General features: G+C 37.9%; 1 long non-coding RNA gene across 2 annotated transcripts in view; it reads right to left on the minus strand.

Annotated features, from left to right (window-relative positions):
- Positions 1-10,268: 10,268 nt before the first annotated feature.
- Positions 10,269-27,402, minus strand: part of LOC106494415 (uncharacterized) — a 40,135-nt gene continuing 23,001 nt past the window's right edge. For both annotated transcript variants that reach the window (XR_001294294.2, XR_001294295.2), the window contains 3 exons: positions 12,720-12,820; positions 11,059-11,138; positions 10,269-10,625 (listed from right to left, as the gene is read on the minus strand). This is a non-coding gene — a long non-coding RNA (uncharacterized lncRNA). The remainder of the gene's footprint in view (positions 10,626-11,058; positions 11,139-12,719; positions 12,821-27,402) is intronic.

Raw genomic sequence — 27,402 nt, forward strand, 5'->3', positions numbered from 1 at the left:
TCATTCATTGAAATTCAGATGAAATCAATAGTGCCAGAAAATTATTCACATCTGATGGCTTTAACATACAGAAATTAACCCTAAAATCTTTCCTGGTTTGCCCTGGATAAATAAGATGAGGTTACCTCAAAATTTTCAGTGTTCTATGTTCCTTTCTTACTCAGCTTGGGCAATATCTAGACTACTGCAAATATCAAGATCATTTTACTCTGTGTTCAGTTCTCCACAGACAACCAGAGAAGTAAAAAGGTATCTGATCACAAAAAAATGTTCCTCATACAGTTTCTAAGAATCAAATGGATCCAAAGCCTCAAGGACCCCTCTCCTAAGTGAACCATCCCATCAGCATGGCATTGAGGCATCATGCTATGGATGCCATGGGCTCAGGATGACCTTGTGTTCCTGATACTCTCATTTGGTGAACAAGCTTACAACACAGAGTCCATATATGAATGCCTAAAGATATTTAAATACAATGTCCTGATTTTTTAAGTCAAGAGGGCCTCCTGGGTATCAGAGGAACCTACAGAAGCTTAACATTGGAGCCATGCCAATACATATGAGCTATAAATTGCTTTGCAAACTTTAGATTTCATACCAGAAGCAATTTACCTGTTTTTTGGTCTTGCATTTGTAGCTCAGCTACTGTTGTTTTTTCTCAGAGAATAATATTCTGGGCAATTAAAATAATTCAAATGAATCAAAATTTATCTTCGTACATCAGCTACACAAAGTCAGTTCCAACATTTTTCAGACAGACTTTGTCTTAATTAGGAAATCTTCAATCAATAGCTTAGGGTAGCACACTCCTGAATTTAGCAATAGAGTGAGTTTTAAATAGGATTCAGCTCAGTGTGCTAATTTTGTTTTTACTGAAGGCAGTAGTCTCTTGAATTGATTACACTTTGAAACTGCACATTCAAAAAATACAAGGCTGTGAAAGGTCACATGAAACTGCTATTACCATCAGTTTTCAATAGTCTGCTCAGTTTCAGATATGTTTTGGCATTTGGAAACTTTATAAAGAATATCATCTCTAACTGTGTATCTTGGATGAGCTTCAAGACAATTTACAGAACATTCATTTTGGTTTTAGTTCGCATTTAGAATTTGAGCTAGCCATTGCTGAAGTAAAAATGATTTTTGTTTTGCTTTATTCACAAAGTTGCACACACCCATCTTGAAAAATATCCCTTTGGGATAGTCTGCAAAAGGCAAGGCAGCACCAGGAGAACCTTCCAAGCTCAGACAGTGGTAGTGGTATAGCCTTATTAACACAGCCTAAAAAACCTTTGTGTAGCTATACCCAAATGTAAGTCTGTACCAATGACAGTAACACGGAAGTCTTCTGCAGTCAGTTATCTCTTGCCAGGGCACTTTGTAGTGCCATTAAAAAACACAGTGTACTTTAAGATTATATACTGCTGGCAAAGAAACCTGAAATCACAAACCCTGTTTCTGACACGTCTTATTTGTCTGCAAATGTCAGCCTACACCGAGTCCCATTTGGAAGAGATTAATGGCCATAGGATACTGCAGTAGCACAAGCTTATGAAACACTTCATCACACTGTACTAGAGTTCAGCTCCTGCCTGTATGGATTATTTTGGTCAGGACTAAGATCTTAATAGCAGACTGATGACATACTTACCAACATGAAATATACTTGCACAAACACGTTCCAGAGAGAGCTCTCTAGAGACACTACTCATGTCTGATCCTACTTGGCCTCTGGATTGAAAAGAATATGTCTGTGCGTACAAGGTGTCTTACTTACTCTCTACCTAATTTAATTGCCATGGCCTCAAACCTGATGTAATTTCCAGACTATTCTTAAATATCTCATCTCTTAGAAGACCACAAAAGGGAAGCACAAATACTACTCTGCCAACTCCTCCACTTTCTGTGCCAGTTCATGCACCATAATATCACATCACTTCACAATGATGATTTATTTACAAAGAAGCAATTTCACTGAAGACAGGGCAAATCCCACAAATCCACATTCTGAGGTGAATTCAGATAAGGTTCTTAATTTGTCACTACATATACAATACTTAGAGGATTCTCAGTAAGCTCACTGTGCTCCCTAACTCATTCCTTTTGACCTATATTATTTGTCTAGCATAAGTCAGCATAGTTTCCTACATAGTGGTAAGGATTCACTGATGGCTGTGGGATTTGTTACACAAGCAGCTGCTACCAAATGAAAGTACTGCACCATCTGGCCCTTTTGCAGGGAAGTCTAGTTGCTTCCTACCATCACCTGATATGGCTTAATTAACCAGCTGGTCTTCCTTCAAGCACTGCCTACTGAGTTGGACTTCATGGGCGGCAAGAACCTGGCAACACTGTTCAGAAAAAAGTCAGTTGTGCTAATTTAAGAGCATGCAGGTTAAGGACCTCAAAAGCTCTCAGTATTAGTCCAACTTTACTATTTAGTCTGTTGCAATAGTACTTGTATAATTTCAATGGTATCAGGACCTAATTTTTTTTTTTAATTCTGTCCGAGGTTATTAACTCTGACTTTTTGAGTTTCTGTCTTTCATCACATAGTGACCATCTACCTGTGCAGCACTGTGGAGAGTTTGAATTTCTAAAATATCTTACTCTCCTTTGGAAGAGAAGTTGGAAAATTCAGACTAATATTTTCCCAGTCTATCTCATGAAGTTAGTATAATGCTTCTCTTATGTCTCTAAACAGGAGGGGACAATCTCAGGGTTTCAGTGCTATATTCAGTCACTAGTTTGGGCTTGTTGTTTTTGTCAAAGTCATCCTCAGCTTCCGTACAAAAATTTCTTATGTCTAGCCCACATTCAGACGTACTGAATCACCTTCATAGGGATGTCTGTTAGGCCTTTCACTAAAAAGTCAGTAAACCCACTTGCAGACAAGGAGAATCTTTTAAGCTACTGATGAACTCTTTTCAGCGAGATGTTGGGAATAACCTCAGTGCTTAGAACTAGCATAGCATCACATAGATGAAAACTTGCATGGACCCTCTGGGAGGGACAGTTACAGGGAAAGGTCCTTCCCAGTGCATCATGCAGGTCAGGGGCAGATTCTCCTATGCTGTAAAGCTGCAGCCTTGCACTGCTGAAAGCGGCAGCGCTCCACTGCTCCGCACCAGCCGGCACTCTGTTCCACGACGAGGATTTCGAGCACTGAGCTTTGTAGTAATCATTCTGTAGAGATGAAGATGGTTAGACATTTTCTAAGGCTCCTTTGTTTTCCTCTCTTTTTATTCCCTCATGAGTCTTATGTTTCCCCCACACAGTGGCAGAGTTTTAAAAGAAGAGAAGTGCCCTCTTCATTCCAAAAATCACCTGAAATTGAGCAGTTGGTGCATCTCCTGAGGGAGAGCACAGAATCTAGGTTTCCTCATTACTGGGCAAGTAAAATAATCCTCTTCCTTAAACAGAGAAGTTTTAAAATAGAAAAGCAATGCCTGATCACTTCTTTGCATAACTAGATTTAGTCACCTTACTACTGTGTACAGTACCTCAGCTTCAGGGTCTGTTTTGGGTGGAGATGTCTGCCCGTATCTTCAACTAGCAAACATCCACTTTGAGAAGAGGTGAAGTTTTAAACTTAACTTTGTTTTTAGTGTTTGCTTTTGGCTAGGATCTCTGTTCAGTGCTGGTGGGTTTGGGTTCCCCTTCTGGGTAGGGAGTCTGTGTGCCTATTTTGAGGGGCAGGTTGTGAAAACCCAGGACATTGCAGTGCCCTGCACATGTGTTGGTACCTAGACGTTTGCTCAGAGCGGCCGCTGTGCTGGAGCCAGTGATCACAGCACCTGGGACGTGGGACTCCACTCCCCGCTCTGAATCAGGCAAGACAGGGACTTGAACAAGCATTTCTTCCTCCCAGGCACATTTTCTAATCAGTGCAGTGCTCACTAAGCAGGGGAGTGACTCATACTTTTTTGCCCGTCTTTTATTTATTCATTCACTAAAAATTTTGAAAGGCCTCAATGTTGTTATGTGATGGACTGAGAATAAACTCTGTGTTGTGGAAATTTTTCGGAAAACAGAAGCTGCATTTTCCCAGGAGCGTTCTTATGAGACCCTTATCATGGATATTAATTTAAACATACTTTGAGTTTTATGTCTTATCACAACCTTTTTTCCCCTCAGGAATGAGGGCAAAGATTGTAAGACAGTAACTTCCTGTTCCTAATAATGGAAGAATTCATGCTTCGGTCATATTGATAATACCAAATTAATATACATGTGGTCTTCCCTGGTTTTGCTGTGTGCTGTTAAAATTCAGAGGCCAGTGTGATATCACTGACTTCACTGGAGTTATTCTGTATTTACAAGCATTTGTCATGTATCTAGTTCTATATATTAGAATTTGCCTATTCATGGAAAACACCTTCAGTGAAAATAATGAAATTATTCTCCAACTTACTGTTAGCAAAATGCATATAATGATGCTCACAAAACTGATACTTCTGCTCCTTTCTGATGGCTGCAAGTACTCTTTTTCCTTTTATTTACACCAACACAAGGAGGAATACAGTTAAAGTAACTGGATCAAACATACTATTTGACTGCATAAGGAGAGTTTTGTACATAATAAATAAGAAGGTTCAGATTTAAGTTTCAATATATAATGTTAATATTTGCCATTAAGAAACTATGTTTTTGTAGACAGTCCAAACCAATGCTGTCTTGGTCTCAGCCAGGACTTTTGTACACTATTGTATGATGTGAAAGCAGTTAAATGTTTGGTAACCTAAATGCAGGATGCTGGAAGAGAAATAAATAGCATAACAAAGTTGGTAGAAAAGTGAAAGGATTACTCTGACAGACACTGTGGTCCTCAGTTTATCTTGTTTAGCACAGTACTTCAAATCCAACCTGCACCAAGAGTGGCTGAAATCATCTGTTAGCCCCTGTCGCGGATGAGCGAGGAGGGATGCACGTCACTCGTAAGAGAGAAGCAGCAATATGTTTTATTGAGGTGAGACAGTGATTTAACAGAGTTCAACTGTAAATAAGACAGTGATTTAACAAGGGTTGATGGCAAGATTCACTCAGTTATTTACTGTGTGGAGGACAGGGTCAAATGAAAGTGTCAAGGAGACCCTCCCATTGAGTCATGAGGTTCAGAAAGGACCCCCTTGCTTTCCAAACTCCTTCTCAGAGGAGTCTGGGGGCAGCTGGATCCAGTCTTAGTCCCAGACTTGGTCAATGGTTTATGTCTAAGGGATTATGTGCACAATCAATCAGAGATATAATTTAGCAAAGTTTTGAGAAGTTTTGCAAAGTTGCAGCATGCTATTAATCACTTACCGAGGATCTGTGGCGGGTAAGGCATCTCTCAGCCTCGAGGAGTAACCGTGAGAGGCGTCCCTGCTCAAGAGGAGGTTCTGCAATGCAGCCCGCTGCCGTGCAGGAGAGCTCAAGGGGCTCCGGGCTTCCCCCTATTTTGGGGGGGGGGGGAAGGGGCAGAGATGATTGACTCATAATCATGTTTGCATGCTAGATGGGCCTTAGCTGGCGCATGCTGAATTAGTCCCTGCCTATGTGCTGTTTACAGGGAGGTCAGGTAGAGGGGTGGGGGTGGGGGGAAGAGCACATTGGAGTGGGGGAAGGAGCACACCGTCACAGCTCCTAATTGGTGTTCGTTAGTGTGTGTGAAATGATTTGGGGATCTCAATTCCTTTTTTAGTGGACAGAAGTTTTGGCCTGTGAAGCTAAGGGTAACAGTTAAATCTAAAATCAGTCTTGCTTCTTTCACAGCTTCTCAAACTGCTGTATATTTGATGCTTGTTTGCTGGGCCACTGTGATTTGATCTGACCTAAGTTTCTTCCTGCTAAAGCAAATATTATGATAAATGTAAAAAAGCTGGAAAAATTCAGTGAGAATTGAATCAATCCCATTTTACAAATGTGTTGTTTTTGGCTTCTAATGCCAGGCTTCTTACAGGTGATTGACTGATTAATCACAATCACAATCACAAGATGATGGTCTTGGCTTTCTGGAAAGATGTAATTCTTCAGTGGTAAAACAGTGTAAGGATCATGTCCTAAAACTCCTTTCTCAGATAGGACTTTGTAATATTCAGTCTGGCAAAATCCTAATATATTTTTCATTATTAATCATACACTAGATATAACATTAAAGGCCTGAAGAGAAAGTGCTAATTTCCTGATGAATAGGGCTATAGGAAAAATCCAATTCACTGAATTAGCTAATAGTTTCCAACCTTTTTGAAGAAAGACAGTTAAAACATCACTGACAGCAATTGAAATGTAATTATCTTTAATTAAAAGTTGCTCTTTTGATCTGTGATGTTGCATGTTAAGTTCATCAACATGCTTATTACATAGGTTTTGTTCTTGCTGAGGTTTTTTTGTTGTTAGTGTTCTTTTTATCTCCTGGTACTCTTAAATTAAGGACTGCAGTTATAAGGCAGGGCTGCTGTGAGACTATAACTTTCAGTGCAAGTCCCATCGTTCACTCTCTTCATGTCAGGTGAACAAACTGAACTGCATGGAGCACAGGATTATGTATTAACCAAGTTCACAGATGAACTAACTGGCAAATGCTATAAAGCAAATGTATGTAGGGAAGTCTATGAAGCTTAGACTCATGTATCATAAATTACAAAAAGTTGTATTAATCTTGGAAGACTAGACTAGCAAGGAATAACAAAGCTTGCAGAAATGCACACAGTCCAGAAAGGGAGGTACCTGACAGGTCAGCTCCTCAAAACTAACCTTGAGAGTAATGAGTAACGTCGATATCTCCTGCAGCAAAAAAGCAAAAGTAATCTTGAATTGTCTTTAAAAAGGCATAATTTCAAAAAAAAAAAAAAAAAAGAAGAAGAAGAAGAAGAGAAAAGGGAATATTCCCCCTTATTATCTCTGGAGATACTCCTTTTTTGGCTATCTTTGAAGGCAGAACTGTGGAAATAGGTTAACAACAGGTGAAATGATGAAAACAGTTGTAGCAGAACTGGCCGCTGGGCATAAGAGGTCTGAAGACTGTGACTGAAGCTGAATGCCTAAAGTGAAATCTTCTTTGGGAGAGGGGATGTAAACTAATACAACTTAAAGAAAAATAACTAGGAAAGCATGAACTCAGTGGGAAGGCAAAGCTGCACTGCTCTCAGAGACTCCGAGCTAATGGTGACCAGAACATTAAACATTTATTTACCTTCTGTCTCTTGATTCTTTTGTCTATTGAAAATTGCTTTTCACTTAACTTTATTCACAATCTTTTTCCACAATCTCTGCTGCATACATATTGACAGTTCATGTGGTCCTTGTGACCTTTTCAGTTCCTATTTCAGACTGGAACATTAGCATCTTTTTGATAGATACCAATGCTGCATTTTCATCCTCTATGTGAACATGCTGTTCTAGTTTTGAGTGATAAGGCACATGTGTATTCACTTTGTTCTGTGCTTTATGATCCACATTGCCACAATTGAATAAAATTTATGTGTAGATCATAGACAATATATTCTCTACTGTCACAGATCCATGTTTTTCTGCAGTCCTCTTTTAAGCAAGGTGATGTTTCTAATAAGACCACGGAAGCCACAAGGAAGGCCTGAGACATTCCCCATGAGGGACAATTCTATGGCACTTCCAGTATTTTGCTATGGAAACTGGTTAGTTAAACCCGCACTTAGCCTGTAATTTGACCTGGACCTGAAGGTTGCATTGATGAAGAAATCTTTGCCTGTGGGCAAGTTCTGGGTCAGTCCAACAATCAGGATGAGCTGGAACAGGCTTAAAAACAAACTGCATCTTCTTGTGCCCCATTTTGAGCTGGAAATATCTGATATGTACTTTAGGGGGAATCAAATTGCCCACTTGTTTCTGGATTGGACAAGGTAATCTTTACCTTGTTGCTGACAAATTCTTCTCACCCGTCTTGCTTGTATCTGGTCCAGATGTCCCCATCTCTTCATCTACTAACATGTACCACAGCAGATCATAGGAATAGCCAGTGAAAAGACAAGGTGCCATAAAGGTTCAAAAAGGACTGGAATATTGACATGACTAATAATACTGTAATAGCTACAGTAAATGCTAATAAAAGGTGAAAGATGTAATGGTGATTGCGCATCAGGGTGACTGGTCACTGCGGAGCATTATCTGATTGAACAATGCTTGGTTTCTTCCAGGGAGTTAGTGCTGGCTGCTGACTTCCACCAAGACAACACGGTGTCCCATGAAGTCACACAAGCTGTTCTCAAAAACTGTGTTGTTAATGGCCTCTTCTGAGATAACTGGCAAAACATTTTCCAATTACAAATTTGCCAATTATCCTGAAGTCCTAAAGGACAACTTTTCCGAGGGAACTGCCTGATAAAAATAGGTGCAACCACTATTTTGACCACAGTTTTAAAGCAGTTCTAAAATATTATTACTTTATCTAAGATACCCAGCTAAAGGAAGATTTATGCTGCAGTAAGTAGTATCCGCTCATAAGAACTCTGCAGCAAGCAGACAGCAAACTGCATTACTTGAATGAAAAGGTGAAATGTCAGGTAAACTCTGCTCTACTGGAAATGGATGAAAATAGGGCCTACGGCCTTCTTGCTACATCACAAAGGAGGCATACTGTTATGAATGCTGTATTTCCCAGTTTTTCTTGGAAACCATTCCTACTAAAAATTTTGGATTCTTTCTCTCTCTACACAGCCCTCCTCCAGATAAGGCAAGAGTATCTCCAGGGGACACAGAGGCCCAGGAAATGCCCAGTTGCTCATGCTGAGAGTTTGGTAATAGGGAAGGCTGTGCTCTCCTTTTGAGCACCTGCTCAGTATTTTCTTCTACAGAGAGAAAACTAAAGGAGAAATGACATAATTTCTCCTCTCTGTGCCCTCACAACACTAAGCTTCTGAAGAAGCTCCAGTTACAAAGTTGGTCATGCTAATGGAGTGCCTAGAAGAGGAAGTGTCCTTTTGAAAAGTTCATAAAGCTCTCAAAATGGTGATCTGCAGGTGAAATCTAAGAGACGCAACATTTCCTAACTCACCAGTGGCACCAATATAATCATATGAGTTTCTACATTTTAAAAGACAAAAAATGTTTGTTGTTTTTTTAAAAGTCTCATGCCTTCCAACTGCAAACATAGAAAACACTCTGTAACATACCTTCACCAGTGATTTAAGGGAAGTTGGCTGACTTGGCACTGACATGCAGGTGGACCATTCATGGGATATGGTTTATCAGCTGAATGGTAAGACTGAGCACACAGGCAGTACTCAGACAGTAACTGCAGCCATGTCCTCACTGAATGTCTGATCACTAATTAAAGAACAGATTTAATCAAAATGCAAAGTTCAGAGATGACATGATTACAGCTTTGTTGGATATTTCATAAGAAAGAGATGTGCCTGATGGTGCTTTGCCTTATGTGCCCTGTCACTGCTTAGCTGAAACCTGATTCAGGGATTTATTAATTTTCTGTATATATAATGCATAAGTTTTTTCAGATCTGCTTGCTTTTGATCCAGATGGATGGGTTTTGATATAGATTTTTCTGGTGCACATGATTTCATCTTGAGCTGAACGAACAAATACAGATAGAATTGAACATACTCAGTTCTCATAGCCTTCCTTTTTTCACTCTTACAAGGATATTTGTACTTTGTTAGGTTTGGGCTTGTATTATCTGTGGCCCAGCAGTCTTTCCAGTCCACTTTCAAGGTAAGTGGAAGACAAAACCAAAAATTAATTCTGCATGAAACAAAAAAGATAGTAAAATCCCCTAGAGAAGATCAAACTTTCACTTGTGCTGTTTAAATCTCAGTGCTGAAACAGACAGAACAGGGATAATATTCTGAATGCATTATAATTTCCTCTCTTTCCCTCATTCTCATTTTTGTCTTCAGTATAGATTTCATCCTACTGCTGAGATTTTTTTCTTGATGAAAGCTTAACTGAAATGACTACATTCCAGAAAGTTCAATTTATGAGGTGAGTCATATTCAAGCTCTAAAAATATTGACAATGTTTGATTTTGATTTTAATCAGATGCTTCCTCTGTATTTCATTAGTGAACCATGTCAACATGTATTGATTTATATGTAAAAGAGAAAAGTACTAATTCAAAGTAAAGGTCAACTATGCTGAAATAGATCTTATTGGCATGCAAAACTGATAGTTATTGTGACTAGATTTTAGCAGATCTAATAAGGTGAAGAACATGGGGAGAACACTTATCTAATCTGCTGGTTTTACCCTTTTTGTCCACGATAAATGGATAAATGATAAAAATCAAGACAAACTGGTCTTCCACTAACAAACAGAACTCACTTCTATTTCTAGAAGAAGATGTTACACCATCTATTTATAAGTGCTTAGAGGATGAAGTAGAAAAAGCAATCAAGAAAAAGCAATGTCAAAACAAATGTATTTCCATATGTGACAGGCACTGCTCTAAGGGATGAGGGGGAAGCAGAACTTGGCTTGTGTAATAAAACTTCTGACAGTGTCCCACTTCTCGCACGGTCTTGATGGAAGCACAGGCAGGTGGACACACAGACCATTGAAAAGCTGTTCTCACAAGCTCCCTGTCAAAATGGTGTTTCAACTGGTGTCCCAGGAGGATATGTCCTGAGCTGCGTCTGTTTGATATTTTCATTAGCCACCTGAATGGAAGAGAAAGTACACTATGATGGCAAGTGGCATGTGGGACAGGGTCAGAAATCAAAATGATCTTGATGCACGGGGGAGAGAATACAGAAAGAAATTTAGTGTAGCAAGGCAAAGCTCTACATTTAATGGAGAGAAATAAAATGAATAAATACAAAAAGGAGATGAGGTAGCTAGACATTAGCATAGCAGAAAAGGGTGTGGAGCTTACAATGGATCAGCAGCTGGCTGCAGATCTGTCTATATTATGATTCTGTAACAGAGGCGGCAAATTAGATAGTGGGAGGTATTAATGGGAGACAGCATAAAACTGAAGGAAATCAGTTATTGTTAATCATGTATTTATCTCAAAGAAATTTCTCTAAATACAGGTGGGAGGTTATTTGACATTCCATTAGTTCTCTGAGGAGCTTAGCCACTCTTTCCTACCTGAAACATCCTTACGAAAAAGCACTGGATAAAATGCAGGGCTGTCTTCATGCTTAGTCCTGTAGCAGTGATGCTGCTAGCTGTTAAAAATGAGATGACTTCCATTTAGAGTCTGTTTTTCAAGGGTTTATGTAACTTGAAAATATAAAGAGAAAGTGGCACTAAGGTTAAAGAAGATCTAGTTTTCCTAGCATACTTCTCTTCTAATTTCTGAATCTTTCGCTCCAGCCGCCCCCATGCCTGGCACTGTCAGTGCTCTAAGCACTACTTTCTTGAAGCTGCATCATCTCTTCAGTTATACTTTCTATTTAAAAAAACCCAACAACAACAATAAAAAACCTAGAGCTCCTGATTTAACATGCTTAAAAATAATATTGTAAATATTTAAGACTAGCTCAGATCGTGGGGGAGTACTGTTCAATACTACCGAACTCTCTTCAGTACTTACAGCAGGAGAATGTAGCTCTGCTTTTAATATGAAAATGCTTGATTGATTATTGTTTCTTTTACCAGATACAGACATTTTCAAAACTTCTCAGTCTCCCATCAGTCTCTGAGTGCTGCTCATTTTGGCTCTGTCATTTAGAAATTGTTAAGTCCACGTGTACTTGATAGTGACATTCATTTTCATTGTGTCAGTGGAGGAAAACACATCACTAAACTATATGGCTAAGTCAATTTATTTTATATATCCTTAAAAAAGCATAAAACAACATCCATAACCTTCCTGCCTTCTCTTGTCCCAAATACAAAAATGAGCCGTAGAGAAAATTTTGAATCCAGAGCAGGTAAGGTGTTCTGCGTTTCACCATTTTCACTCAATATGCAGATAGAATTGTACTTTCATCTATTACCTACTGCCGTCACATGCAGAAGTGGAGAGGTCAGCATGCCTGACTCCTCAGGAGCGATAAACATTGCCATTCATTTTGTATAGAATTGCAACAACTTGTTTAACATATAACGAGCTTATACTTAAGAGGCTCTCAGCTTAGCACTTGTGCATACAGTGTACACAGCTTTGTTTTGTACCACTGGTTCTTAACTACATAACTACTTATTGTTCTTATCGTTCTTTCATTGGTGACTTAACTGCTGACATATAGAAGCTGTATAATTTGAGGTACTATTAGATATTATTGATCTTACTGTAACCTCAGAAGAAGCCAACATCTGTGGTACAACAGAATACAGATATCTAGATAATTCAGCCTGAATCATAATAATCTTCTCCACAAATTCAAAAGTACTTACTTTGCAAAGGCATAGAAGGCAGAGTTTATATCTAGGAGGTCATGACACTTAGTCTACTAAAAGGTAGGGAGACTGATAAACCGAAGTCAAAAGGTAAGAAGTTTTATAGGAACATTAACCATCTGGATAACGTGCTTTTCTTCAGTGGTATCTGGAGATGTTCATTTATTAGGTACTCTGGCATTCTATAAATATATACAGGCAAGTACTGACTTCCTATTACTTTGGCAGAATTATCAAACAGGGGGATTTTTTTTTCATTATTCTATAACAATTTCTTCTTAGAATTTCATTTTCAGACTTACATGAATACATATCCTCTGAACTTTGAGTGTCCTCTGAAGAGAGCATGCATTTTGTGTGCTTCACAAACACACCATCCAGTCTTTGTGTGAAGTGATACTTACATTGTGGCAAGGCTCCTCTTGCACTGAAGTTTCTTAGAAGAAATCCATGAGAAGTAGAAGAGATTGAAAGAAGAATGTGCAGTCCCACTCATACTCTTTGCCTGTATGTAAAGCAAGAACACATCAATTTGTATGAAATATCTTTGCCTTTTCATCTAGACATTCATAATTTTGAAGGGAAGATATGCCTAACTTCCCTGTCAGTACCCTGTCCTGTCAAATTGAGTGACATTCTTTTAGAGATCATAAATATACGTGTTCAGGCTCTGTGGGAGACTGTCATACTCCTGAACAAAATCCTAGAAATTGTGATTATGATAACTTTACTAGTGAATAGCAGCAACTCCTGACTCAAATCTTAACAAAATAGTAGCTCTTTTCTTCCATTCTCCTTCATTTGACCCCTAATATCAGCGACCCAAGTTATCCTGTTTTTCTCTAATCATTTCTGACTTGTGGCTGTCAGATTTATCTATGAGAGTCTACTTGCTTGGCTGGTGTCTTTGAATCATGGATCTGGAAAGATGCCTAAGACACATTTCTCGTTCTTTAATGCACATTATGTGAAAGACCTCTTCAATTTTAGCTAACCTGCTGTCCAGAAGGAATGAAATGACCTCATCTGTCAACTGTATGTGTTTTGTCTCACAGAACATTTTCCTCAAGCACAAAAGTGATAGAGATATTTTCAGTGTGACCAAGAGGATGGCTGCACAGCATGTTTTGACTCTTCCAGAAGGTCTTGAGAAGGATGATACAACTTAGTAGGTGATAGAGATGAGGAAACCTGGCCTTCCATCACAGTTGTGATTATGCTATGAAAAGTGCCCCGTACTCTATGAGATGATCTTACACATGTAAGCCAATGGCTCTTCCTTGAGTTGAAGTATCATATTGGTTGTCCATCAAGAGTAATTATCTCCTCAGGCTGTTGTGGTTATTTTTGGTGTGGCTTTCACTATCAGTGCACACTTTCATGGAAACACGCCCTTCCAAGAAAAGCAGATATGCTAAGAGATTGAGTCCACACATTTTAAGTTACTAGCAGATGGTAATTGAAGGAAGTGAAGAATGTTCTTACTTCCTTACTTCACTGTTAAAAATATAATCCTTAGAGGAGTAAGGGGGGCACTGACATTGAGATGAAGCCACTTTCTCAACCCTGAACGTAAAGTTTATGATGACCTAGATAACGTGTTTCAAAATTCTGTGATTCTTTAAAGTCCTATAAATACACTGATCTGAACGGTTTTAGGTATCTATACGTTAGCTATGAGTCTGCACTTGATGGGCAGAGCAGTTCTACATTTGCAAACCAATTTAAATTCAGTGGCTTCCCTGGTTGTTTTTTCATCCATTTCTTCCATGTATATTGCAGGCAGTAGCAGAGCTCCTTGTCTTTGGCTTTGCTTTCTGCACAATCATTGTCCATAAAGGGTTTATTCTTTGAACGTACAGCCTTACCTGACTAGCACGATGCTCAGATAAATTTGTTCATAGCTACCTGAAATATCATACAAATTACAACAGAGGAAAACACACAGCTAGGAAGAGGGACTCTTACTTTACAACCTAGCCGAAAACCTATGTAGGAATTCATGCTGCATTCAAGAGTTAAAATTGATTTTTTAAATATTCAGTTCAACGGTCTCTCTTTAGGGCTACAGAACAAGAAGTATGGTACTGGAATAATATTGCTACTTCCATTTGCCAGACTCTATGAGTTTTATCAAGGCTCTCCATTGTAAATAAATTGAAGCTATTCTCCAGTAAAATGAAGAGGTCTCAATACAACTGGAAGGATACTACTCAGAATTACATGTTGTCATATTTGGATTCAGGAAATTGATTGTTTTATCAGATTAGGATCTCCTGCTTTTCTGGGCTATTTACCAAAGTGGCAGCAGCTAGTAGCTAACAAAAAAGTGTATTTCAGACACCTACCAGACCAGTTCAAAAATAAATCTTAAAATCATAAAGCTGGGAAACACTTCACCCAAGATGTTCTCCAAATCATCCAGTACAATACAATTAAAGTATAAAAAAAGTACCAAAAATGCAATTCAGGAAAATGTCATTTTAAAAACTAAGCAATAAATCCATGAACAAGGGTATTTAACAACTATGTCAATCTCAGCTGAGTTTGGTTTTGATTGTGTTTGAGGAAAGCTAAACAATTGTAATATTAAGTGACAGTTTAGCATCAGTTCTGCTTTTTTTTTTTAACAACTGTCTAGGAAAATACAAAAATAACTAATGGAATAGACTACCTAAAGTATTTTCAGCTTCCCTGTGTAGGCAAAGAACATGTCAATAGAGTAACTGCTTCAGCAAAGCTATCTATAACTTTATTCAGCATCCATGAACTTAAATCCATCCAGAATGCCAAAACTTGGACTCCTATCACAGTTTCAGCATCCAGAACCTTGGTTCAAACTCCATCATAAATGTCTGATAATTCAACATTTCCTTTTCCTCATTTCCCCTAGACTAGGTAGCTCTTCTGATTAATTTCCCATCATAACATCTGGAGACTATTTCTTTTGTCTGTAGACCTATTAATTGTATCAATTTCTTCCAGGTCTCCCCATGTTTTTTGCTGAGTATTTCTGGACGGTACTGTATTAACAATAAACATTTCACACAAATAATAATGTGCTGATGATTCCAGCATTGTACCAACTTCATGCTTCTCTGAAAAATATAGAAGCTTGGAAGAAAACAAGATTTGGTCATGTTGTCATTTTAGCAACTGTAGGAGAATATCAGGTGGAAGAAATCCCATTTCTCACTGAGGATCAGTTTAAGAAAAAAAATTATATGTTAGTTGGAGACCTTGCTGACAATTCTTTTTATTAAGAAATGGTTTGCCTGATACACAGCGAGGCAAACATACCCCCAAAAAGACCAGAAAGTTATATTGCAAAGTAGAAATAATGGGATTGCAATGTAGGTAATGGGAAAAATATTTTACTTAAATATGGTTAGAATTCACTCAGTATGTCTGACTGGTGTTTCTATCTCTCTGTGGATCTCACAGCTAGAAGTAGACTGATGGGCTAAAAGGTTGTGAGAAGCACAGGCAGGAGTATGATGGTGGAAAGCCTTCAGATTTTCATCCTGAAAAGTGTCAACTGATCTTGTAAAATACATCTTGTATGTGTACCACATATTTTACAGGGCAACTTACTAGCATGTTTTTTAACCTATCTTTTCACAATCTGTATCACAAGATAATTAACAAATAATAAAATTTTAATGAACTTGAGAGCCTTTAGAGAGATATCGAAGTTGTGAACAAGTCATAGGATCTATGAAACCCATACAACTTCACTTTTTTTGGACATTCTTCTCTTTTTACCTATAGTCTGATAGCATTTGTTGAAAAATGGGGAATGAGGAAAATCTGTATACTAGGATTATTTTGCTACTCAAGTTTGGAGGAACTATTCAAATAAGATGGATGAAAAAAGGGCATTCTACTTTATTTCCAATATTTCCTCTGTATTCTATTTACATATTGTAGTCCTGACTCTGTGCACAAATGAAGCACGCCAGTGATAAGACTGAAGTAATGCTGATGTTATGAGAGGGATTAAGAAAGCAATCTGGAAGGCTTCCAGCAGGATCAGAGAATCAGAATGCAGCACTTCATGTCTGTATTTATGAAGGCCTAATTCAGCAGAAAGCATACCTATGTCTGCAGGAGGGCAGACTTACAGCGCAGAGGCTTTTACTACACTGTCTACATAGTACGCAGGATCATGCTGAAAGAAATGGATTCACATATGGACTGCGGAGAACATGAAAGTGGATAAAAACCACTACGTGCATGTGTGTTTTCTGAGGTCTGTGCAAATGGAACTTTTGTCCTGGCTTTGTGTCTCCTTGGCTGAGCAGTGTGTGGATGTTTGCAGTAGATCTCTGCCAGGTTGCAGAGCTATGACAAAGTATCAGTTTCTCTTCTATGCATATGGTCAGTTTTGTAAACTCCATTCTACTACTGCACATCAGTCTCCCATTTTCTTACTAATATCTCAGTCACTCTGGTTCTTGGGTGCTAAGCCTGCAATTTGTGTACCGATCATGGGTTTATCAGCTGTGCCTTTTGACTCCAGTATGTTGCTTATGTAGGATGTCAGATCCAACACTCGACAACTTTTCATTCATAGCAGCGCCATATTGCAGGCTCTGGTCCAACGTGTGATGTTGGAGAAAGGCACCTGTCTATAATTGCCTTTCAAGATTTCTGTTGCACTGACCATGTGGTGGAACCTACCAGAGAAACAAACTTTGGGCCAACCTTAATTTTACGTTGCATCTACTCTTTGTCCTGCTTCTCTGCTCTCTTAGGGGACTGTCAAAGTGCGATAATCCTGGACTTTGCCTATTCTGTGGACACACAGTATTTATGTGCACACTGTCTCCTCATGTAGTTTTCACTTTGGATAGCAAAGCAAGTTGTCACCAAAATTATAGCAATTTATTACCCTACCTGATAAAACTGTTATTTCAGTTTCTGAAACCCTACACCCTGGATACCCCCACCTAGCACAGAACTGAAGCAGGAGAGGGCCAGCATGTCAATGTTTTACAGGTTGCTTTCAAAACAAATTGTATGGGTGAAATCTTGCATCTTACTGTGTACCCAAGCTTGTTTGAGTTTGCACCTATTAACAAGGGAATTTGAGTCAGTTCCAGTAAATGACTATCCCACCTCAAAATTATTTTGTCTATGTCTAGCATTTAAGAAAGAGATTTAAGAGTGAGCTATAGCATGCTGAGTTGATACCATGTTCACACTGATCCAGGACACATGCATTTGAATGAGGACACCCTACCCTGAGATAGCTAAAAGGCAATAAGCACTGCTCAAACCTCAGCCTTTGCTGCCCTGTAGGCTCCTGACATGCTCTCCCTCCCCATCCCAGAGCCCTCTGCTGAAAGCAGCTGTTTTTTCACAAAAATGGAGGAAATCTGACTATTTATTTTTAGACATGGAGTCCAGCTGATGTGATGGCACCCAAACCTCTGGTGTTGTATGCAAACGTACCATAGTTAGTACTAAGCTAACAAACTCCAGTTTAAAATTGGTTAGACTTTTGCCTGGTATCTCCTATATGAAGGTTATTCTTCCACCTGATTCTTCCAACTAGATGATTTCTTCCAGTTTCCAGACTAATTTATGTTTCCTTAATTTCAGATTTCTGTAAAAGCCTTGCTTTTAAATGTAATTTTTCAAGCTGCTGTTGAGGTGGTGATCAAAATGTAGTAGATGATTTTACAGGTTAAGGCTTATTTGTGAGCAGTCCATTTAATTCAGGCTCCAATAACATCATGATTAGCTAATAGCCAGTGTCATACAAAATGTATTTCACTACTATGTTGTTGAACTATTAGTTACAACACTATATTAAGATGCAACTGATCCATAAGGCAATGCTCAAAAATGATTAATTTTGATGTTAATTATACAAAAGCTGCTTAACAAAAAACCCTATGAACTATTATTTCCCTCTTTATTAAAGTTGTCAAGTTAAATTATATCATAAAAAAATTATTATTTATAGTTCTTTACAAAATAGCTAAGATATCTTAAATCCAAATATCCCAGAAAATCAAAATGCTGGCAAGTCTCTATGTTATGATTTCACTAGGATTGAGACACTATCATTAGGTTCTTAGAGCCTAGTTGTGTGGTTTTGGGAATCAGTGTAATTTCTGTTCTTTTGTTTAAACATAAAGCCTTGAAATCTGATCAGGAGAATGGCAAGTGTTTCATATGATGAGTCTAATAGAACTTGGATTATTTAGGTTCATAAACTGAACGCTGCAATTGGATATCATCACTGTTTATATCAGGGAAGTACAGACAAGTGAAAGAAAACAATTTAATCTAATGGACGATGTTGGCAGAAGAAACAAATGGGTGTAGACTGGCCATTAATGCAACTAAGATGGAAATCAGAAGATAATTTTTAAAATCAAAGCATTAGGGTTTTGAAACAACTTTCTAATCATTGTAATAATAGCAAATCCCTTACTTTTAAGTTGGAGCGTAACCATAGTTACCATGGAGTTTACAGAGACAATTATCTGATGCTGTTGCTGGTGAAAGAAGGAAAGCTGACTGGGAAAGACCCAGTCTGGAAAGACCTGGGAGATCTTTCTCAGTCCCATGTGTTAAGTTATCTAATTAAAGGCTAATCAAATTAACCTCAGAGAGCAGGTGATGACTAGAGGAACAGTGACAGGTGGATGAGCTCAAGTAAGCTGACCAGGTCCAGCACACTGAATTGATTAGTCTTTGAGGCCATCAAAGGAGAAGAATCAGACCATGGTCCCTGGTGAAAAACTCACCAAGGCATATCAAAGAAAGAAACTCTCCAGAACACCATGCAGACTAAGGGGCATTATTTTGTAAAAAGGTATAGGCCTTACTATGGGATGCATAATAAGTGGGAAGATACTTTTGCAATAGATCAGAAACAATTTTGGATTGTACAAAACATTATGGGATATTTAAGGGATGGATCAAAAGCAGAGAAAAGAAGGGATAAAGGTGGATCAGGGAGGAAAAAGCATAAGAAAATGGAGGAGGTGGATAAGTAGCTGGTTGCATGTAAACTAGCTGCTGATCAGTTCGTTTGTCTTGAGGAACCCTGTGCTTGATCACTGCAGTCTCTCCTATGTTTTTATTAAATGCTATTTCTAGCCATCTTCTGTGTGAGTGCACTCCCTGTTCTGAGCCTATACGTGTGAACTGCTAGTTAACTTCAAGCTGGATTAGTTGGCAAGTAGGACAAGAGATCTGGATGCCAGTGTCTGCAGAGACTGGGAGTTTGGGGCCAGCTTCTAGGAGACCTGTGTTGTTTGTTTGTGTGCATGTGTGCCTGTGGGAACTGCTAGCGAAGGTCAAATCAAAGTAACTAGAGTGAGACAGAGGAGAAACATGAAAGGGGTTCCGGTACGTGGAACAGGGATCAGGCTATTTGCAGTGTGGTGGTTTATGTGGGGGCCTGCAGAGGAGCCCCGCTCTCGTTTTTGCTGGTCTGTCTGTGGGCAGCCATCTCTGTATCAGGCTTGTGTTTCTGTGCTGGCGGGTATTCATGCTCAGACTTGCTGCTGCCTGGACCTGGGAGTGGGAATAAAAGAGCAAGCTCTCATCTCAGTGCCCAGGAAGGGGGGAACATTATGGATCCTACAATCCACTGGATTCAGCTACCTCTAACACCACATTCCTGTATTCTAATTCAGTTATTTAGCTTTTTTCACTATTTTAGCTTTATTTATTCTGTTTGTCTTAACATTTGTTAAATTTCTGTTTTTGAACAAGCCCAAACTGCAAATTATATATCATTCATGGGCATAATGTATAAGAATTTCCTTGCATTTTTCGTATGTTTCATCATCCTTTTATTCCACTGAGTAAATCAGTGATGAAAATCTTCATACCTAATTAGGTCCATACATTCTACTACATGAAATGCTGAGAAAACTGGACTTTATTTTTGAGGAAAGGGACCTTGCTTTGGATAAAAGAGAATAAAACTCATTCTTCCCTTCCAGTGATAGTAATACCCTTTATTACTTTTTATTTATAATACTTTCCTTTTAAACCACTGCAACTTGTTGAAGTGTACATTTTAGGTACTTTCACACTGTCTGTCATCCACTGAAAATGAATGCTATCCCAAGTATTAGAATCATCTTGGGTGGCTTTTACAGGAAATATAGATGGACTTGTGATTGTGTGCTTAAAAGAATCCTCCAGATGATATTTATGACTAAGTACACGCACTGGAAATCCCCATGCCAAGTCTGTCCTTTCACTGAGGACTCATACACATCACTTTCATATATCAAAGTCAATAGTTCTGATGGATTCTCTCCTGGTGGTTTTATCCCAGTTTTATCCTGTAGTTTTTTATCTTTATAAAAGACTTAATGGATGAAAGTTACATAAGCAAAAATGGGACAAATCTCTTGTCTCAGCAATACAGTTTCCTTTTAAACTTCTCTAATAAGGTCTTTGTCATTCTTGGCTGCGCTGCACTAGATACTGTGTTTAATGTTATGTCACTTCATCTTTGTCTTCTGTAAAGAAATTCTGGGATAGAGCCTCAGCTTGAGTAAATCCCTGACAGATTGGAGTTAGCCAGTGGATTTAAACCAGTGGAGTAGCTAGGGGTCTGTGTTTCAGCATCCTGCCGACAGAGCTATCTACTGAGAGAACTGTCATTTTTATGCTTGAAGCATTTTTATGCTGCTTGAAGTTGCTTTCCTCTCTCTTCCTTTGCCAGATTTCACAACCACCCAATCTGAGCACAGTCTTCTTTAAGGTTTTCAGTGATTCTCTCCTACAGTTTTGTCTCCGTTACCTCAGCCAGAATTAACTCTTCTTCCTGTTTTCTTCTCACAAATTGTCATTTGTTATTCGATAACCACACCTTTTGATATCCACAATAAATACAGCCCTGTGTTTCAGACATAGGAAAAAAAAAAGAACCCAAACCCCACACATTTAACAGAGACTGGCAATACAAAGGTTTATTCTACTGCTCTGTCAGTCTGTAGCCGAGGCCCCCCAGCCTGCAGCTGCCAGTTAGCGTTTAGTCCTCCGGAGAACAAAGACAGAAGCCTTCTGTAAAGCTGACCTGGAAAATAAAAATTTAGCTGCTTCTTTTTTATGTTACATTGAAAGAGTCTGAAATACTTTCCAGAGTTTTTTGGGCTTGCCATTCTGAACACAGGTCTTTGTCACAGAGTCTACCAGAATTGAAAGCCTGGTAATTATAAGGGAAAAACCTAAAAACTGGGAGATATGCATTTGAGGTCTTCATATGTCATAAAGATACATTTTTTTAAATACAAAGATTTGCTTTTAGTTTGGGTAGAAAAAGTAGCCCAAATAAGCTATTAGAGTTGTCAGTCTGTTATCATCTGCACCTACAGACAACCCAATTAATAACCCAGTACTTCAAAATGGATATTTAGATTTTTCCCTTTGTGTTGATTTTAAAGTATAGTATAATCTTTACATATCTCTTCATTATATATTTCATCATTGAACAAAATGAACAAAGCATCACTTTTTAATATTAGAGACCAATAAAAATATCTCTGATTTCTTTCAATTTAATAGTCAGACTATCTACTTTCATTTCATGAAAAGGCTGTAAAACAAACTGGTGACACTGTTTCATTCTGTGTATTGAGTACTCTAATTACAATAACTTTCAAATATAATCCAGTTATTCTAACCATATGACCTCATCTCTTACTGTACTTACACAGGTGATCCGTAGAGCATTTTAGTTGTTGTTAACTTCGAGTTATGTTAGAGAGTGCTCTCCTTACATAATATTAGGTAAAAGATATTTGAGACATTCAACTGATTAATCACAGATTGTCAAAAATTTGTAGTGAAATTTTCATTTCAAAGTGCATCATGCATGAGCAGCAGCTGGGCTCCTGTACTGCGTTGAAAAGCTGGGCCATAGGAGCTTCTGAGTAACATTTACAAAGCAGTTTTGCAAATTCCCTCTATCAGTTTTCTGTATTTGCTCTAGTACATGGAGAAAAATCAAGTTTTCTAGAGGGCCATTCAAAGAACCAAGGGTTGGGCTTTGAAATGCCTTTAAAGAAGCTTCTCTCTCATCACTGACAACAGCCTCTTTGGGCTAAGGGTTCTTACTTTAAGTGGAATTTAGGTGCCTAAGTCAACTACGGTGTTTGAAAAACCCCAATCTCTTTCTTAGCTCCTTCCTTCCAGACTGGTCCTTATGCCAAATATTATAACTGCTATTCATTAGTTCACATACCCTTTATTATTTTCTGCTTGCCCATACAATTTCATCATTTGCCTATTAATGTAAAAACAACTTCAGCTGGTCCATCTAACTCCTCATAAGATGCTTTAAGGACATAATAGCAGAGTTGTCCCTCTGTCACCTTTCGTACAGATCATTTTTGGAATTTGTTCTGTTCGTAACAACTTTTCTCCTTGAGCTAAATATAAAAAACTATAAACTAATTGTATGGCTTGTACCATGATTTTAAGTCAGATTATTGTGGTCAAATCTTGAGAATGCATATTTATATTCTAATCTTGAAAATAAAAAATCTCAAAAGGAACTAAAAGAGAATTTCAATCATTCTGCTAATACAGTCTAATTAGTACTTCCTTCTTCCTTGCCTATTATTTAGAAATCCATATAGTGCTTAGTTTCATTGTGGACATGAATAATTTGATTCATATTTAAATTACCAGAAGGTATAGATGATACCAGCACATACAGTAATTAATAGTTCTCTGACACTTCTCAACTATCCTGAGAAATCAAGATAAAGTTGTGTAATATGTGTGTGTACATAATATGTAATCATGTATATGTGCCATATGAAATATACATTTTAAGATAAAAGATCAGACTAAATAAAACTGAAAAATAAAATCAAGTCATAGAGTAAAAGTAAAAAATATACATTTTTAACAGTATGACTAATCCCAAACGTAAGTAATTCATCCAAGACAATAAAAAGTAGAGTATATTTTTTGATAAATGATGCCTATATAAAAAAACCATCCATATAAGGTTTCAAGTAAACTGGCTGCAGATGAGCTTGTAAAAACATTTTTGAAAAAAAATATGTTTTTGAATTTCATTTAAAATTTTCATTTTTTCATGTTATTGACAAACATTTCCAAAACTTTCACAGCTTAAGTTAGAAAAAAAAAACCCTCTATTCTATAATCTTTTAATGTCCTCCTTTTTATAGTGGAAAAGGAAATAAGATGTTAGAAAAGAAGTGAAAGGACTTTAATTCTTATCAAAATTGATTTTTTTGAGGGAGGAAGGGAAGGGAGGTTCATCTTTAAAAACCTTGACCTTGCCTCAGAAGAATTTTTATATTGATCGTGTTCCTTTGCTCTGCATAAGGAGTATGTCTACAACGAGGGCTAGGGATACAAGGGCACCATGCATATTCTGGGAAAGACTTTCTACATCTTGCAGAAAACAATCTAAGATTCATAGGATAAGAGTTCATGTGGAATAGGGCTCCTTTGACATGAGGAGATTTCCAATCCCTTAGAAGCATGAAAACCTTGAAACTAGTTTTCTTATTTCTGGATAAATGCTTTTGCAATATAGTTATTACGGAAAGGTAATAACTTTACTGAAAAGCTAGTAACTTTTTCAGGCCAGTGATCTATCTAATCTTTGGTGAATAAAGCATAAGTAATTTTTACTGTGTTCTCCATCTCCCTCTATTTGGGGATGTTGGGATTTTTTTTTCCCCTGCATATTTCTTTCCTATTTTTCCTTTGCCGTTGCCTAGAAATTTTAAGCCATATTTAAGCCATATACTTGATACTTTTGGAATCCATTGAAAGCAACCCAATACCATTCTGATGTCAGCAGAAAGGATTTTCAGAGAAATCTGCTGCCAAGAAAGTATGTTTATCTTCCTATACTGTTTGTCTGGGACTGTTTCATCATTGACTGTAGTTGTTGTAACAAGCTACAGTCAGAAGAGACAGAGGGAGAGAGAGAACAAGAGAGAGAAATGAGACAACAAGATTACCAAAGACCTTGAAAACAAAAAGGCCCAGATGTATTCTGACAAGACAAAATCTGAGCTGTAAACTCTGGAGTGATTTATCTTAGTCCAAATCCTGAACGGGTAATATAACTAGAGTATATACTTACAGTATACTACCTACCCTAAAAATTGGTGTGTAGACTGAGACCATACCTCTGGATTAGGCAGTGCCTGAACTGCAAGTGATGGGGCATGAGAAGAACATTATGTGGAAGAGTCACTGCGTGTTGCCCCGTTCGGATAACCTCTCGCAGGCACAACCAGCTCGCCCTGACTGCAGCTGGGACCCGGGACTCAAGCGCTCGGGCTCATCAGTGTGTCTCTGTGGCTCTTCACCTGCACAACCCAATAGAGGATGCAAAAAATTGCCTCTTCACTGGAAAGGAAAAGGACAAATGCCTATGGATTACTGGGGGATTATGTTGAATAAATAGTATTCTCCCAATTTTAAGGCAATTTGGTAGTTACTCAACTGTTTAAAAATGAGAATGTCACTGACCTTTCCTTTTTAATATATGAGCTCCATGACTATGTCTGAGCTTCATAAAACTTTAGTTGCACTAGGGACCTCATTATCTTATTACATTTCAGCATTGGTGGACTCAAGCATTAACTCAAGAATGTGATTTTTCAATATCTTTATCTTGGGAATGGAAAGAATGTTGACAGTAGTTTAATCACATAACTCCAAGTAATCAATTTGAAATGTTTTGTTTTCTTTCTTCAAAAAGCCTGTAGTTTTTCTGTAGTTTTGCTGTAATGTGATTATAGAAAGTCTGTTTTATATAGGCATCTTCAATCAATCAGATGCATCTTTAATATATATTCATTAAAGATACTAACACAATGAAAATTCTCTACTCCTTCCTATAAATGTAGATAAGACAGCTTTCATCCTAAGCACCTAATATATCCCTTCTAAAAATGTGGGGAAACACACTGCACTTAAAATAGGCTCTGGCTCTGCACAAACAAGGTGAGGAAGCAACTAGGGGTACGTTTGTCCCTGTTGCAGACTTTTTCCATTTAATTAGTTATGTGGACATCATTTAATGTTCTGAATATCATTAAAAATAAAATACTTGCAATAGCAATCAATTGTTTTTCCCATTCTCCTCATGCAAAACTGCTAAACAAGAGGAAGACAAAAAAAAAAAAAAAAATCACCAGCATTTAGAGGAGACAGATCAGATTGCTCAGGAATTATCCTTGGAACTATATATCAGGTCAGGAAGCAAAAGAATGTAATACTTTCAAAGTTTTGTTTGGTGCCTGCAGAGTTAGTCTGGAAAGCTTCCCACTGAAAACTACCAAAATTTTGTTTTCTCACATAACCTTGTAATGACCTTTCTTAAAAACAACTCCCTTCATTTGTTTCTCATATGCAAGTAAACTAGACTGTTCAGGCTAGCAAGCATAGCATCTAATGTTCTGTTGTCATCCTGTCTCTCCTCCTTCAGGCTGTTGCCCTGTTTTTTCCCCTAGTGTATTTCTGAAGTGCCTTGACTAAATCCTGATCTATTCAGTTAACATTAGATACTACCCAAAATTGCTGATAATTCCTACAATGTTTGCCAACTGATTTCCTGCTCCATTGAACATGAGAAGCATTGCACATAAGAAGTTTTAAGTCAATGAGCCTGCACAGATGTTGTAGTCTATTCAGTATAGAAGTGTTGTTTAAAATATATCCCTAGGGGAAATAATGTAAGTAACTTTTCTTTTTCTTGTGCTTTGATTGCTTTCTAATTATGTGACCAATGCTGAATAAAAAAAAATTTTAGGGAGATTAATTTCTCGCTACTTACTGCAACCAATACTTTTCTAGGTAGTCTGCAATTTGCCCATCTAACCGCTTTAGACATTAGGACCTGGTTCACATTAAGGTGAAACAATAACTTGCTGTTAAAATTAGTGCAATTACAAGAGAGCACAGGCATTAAACTCTATTAACTGCACACCATTTTGCTTCATAAACTAGTAGATGCCAGCAATTGGTCTGTAATGTTCTGACACTTTTTTCTTCATTTCCATGCCTAGTCTTCTGAACAGAAGAGAATAATAAGATTTACTAGCCTTAATTTCATCTTTAATGTTTGTTTTGAGAAATATATCCTGCCATGAGATAATTGGATATATCTTTATGTAACTGAATTAAGAAAAAAATCTCTGTGTTCAGTGTGTGGATTCCCAAATTTGATTAAGGAAGAGACAGAGGAGTCCATTCGATGCCTGCATCTATCAGTGATTTGGATCTGCCACAGTGGGGCATAAAAGCATGCAGGCAGCTGGCTAGAAGTGGCTGGCTCATATTTCAAACAGCAGGAATCTTCTGGCATTTGGCCATGGATTCACCTTTGTAATGACTGAAAATGCACATGTGGTCCTACTGCCAAGATCCTTCTGCCCATCCTTTTCACTCCCAGTCTCACCAGAGTAGGGTAACATTGAGCAGCTTTTTTGTATTTCCTAGGTAACAGATGCTGAATGGAAAATATCGAACAAGTATTCAGTATCGTGCAGACAACCAGCAGAAAAGAACCTGGTGATGCTAGAGAGTGGAAATGAAATCGAGCTGAGAAAAATGTTGGAAAATGGATCTGATGTTTTACAGATACTTTTCCAAAATAGAAAGTATAGCCAAGAATGTCTTCTTTGCTAAACAGAATCTTGCTGTTTGTATGAGAACATCCTCCAGAAGTTTACTTAGGTCAGGAAGCAGCTCACATGCTTAACCAATCCTTGACACAGTGTTAGGACATGTTGTGCTTCGAATTTCTACAGAACTGGGAAAATATAAAGTGTATTAAATGTTGAAAAAGCCTCAACTTAGACTGAAATCTGAAATTCTTCTCTTTGCAGTAGAGAACTCTGTACAACTTGCCTCCTTCTCTAGTATGCAAGCAAGACATTTCAAGCCAGGAAATTTAAGCAATTACAAGAATTATGTACATCACTAGCCTCTATCTGACAAATGAGTATGACTGCAGTGACCTCCTCAGAGTTTTTCCCAGATACTATCTTTCTCACTACCAGTACCATTAATCAAAGATGTGACGCATATATCTCTATATAA

This window comes from Apteryx mantelli, chromosome 2 (genome assembly GCF_036417845.1).
Source record: "Apteryx mantelli isolate bAptMan1 chromosome 2, bAptMan1.hap1, whole genome shotgun sequence".
Taxonomy (NCBI): domain Eukaryota; kingdom Metazoa; phylum Chordata; class Aves; order Apterygiformes; family Apterygidae; genus Apteryx; species Apteryx mantelli.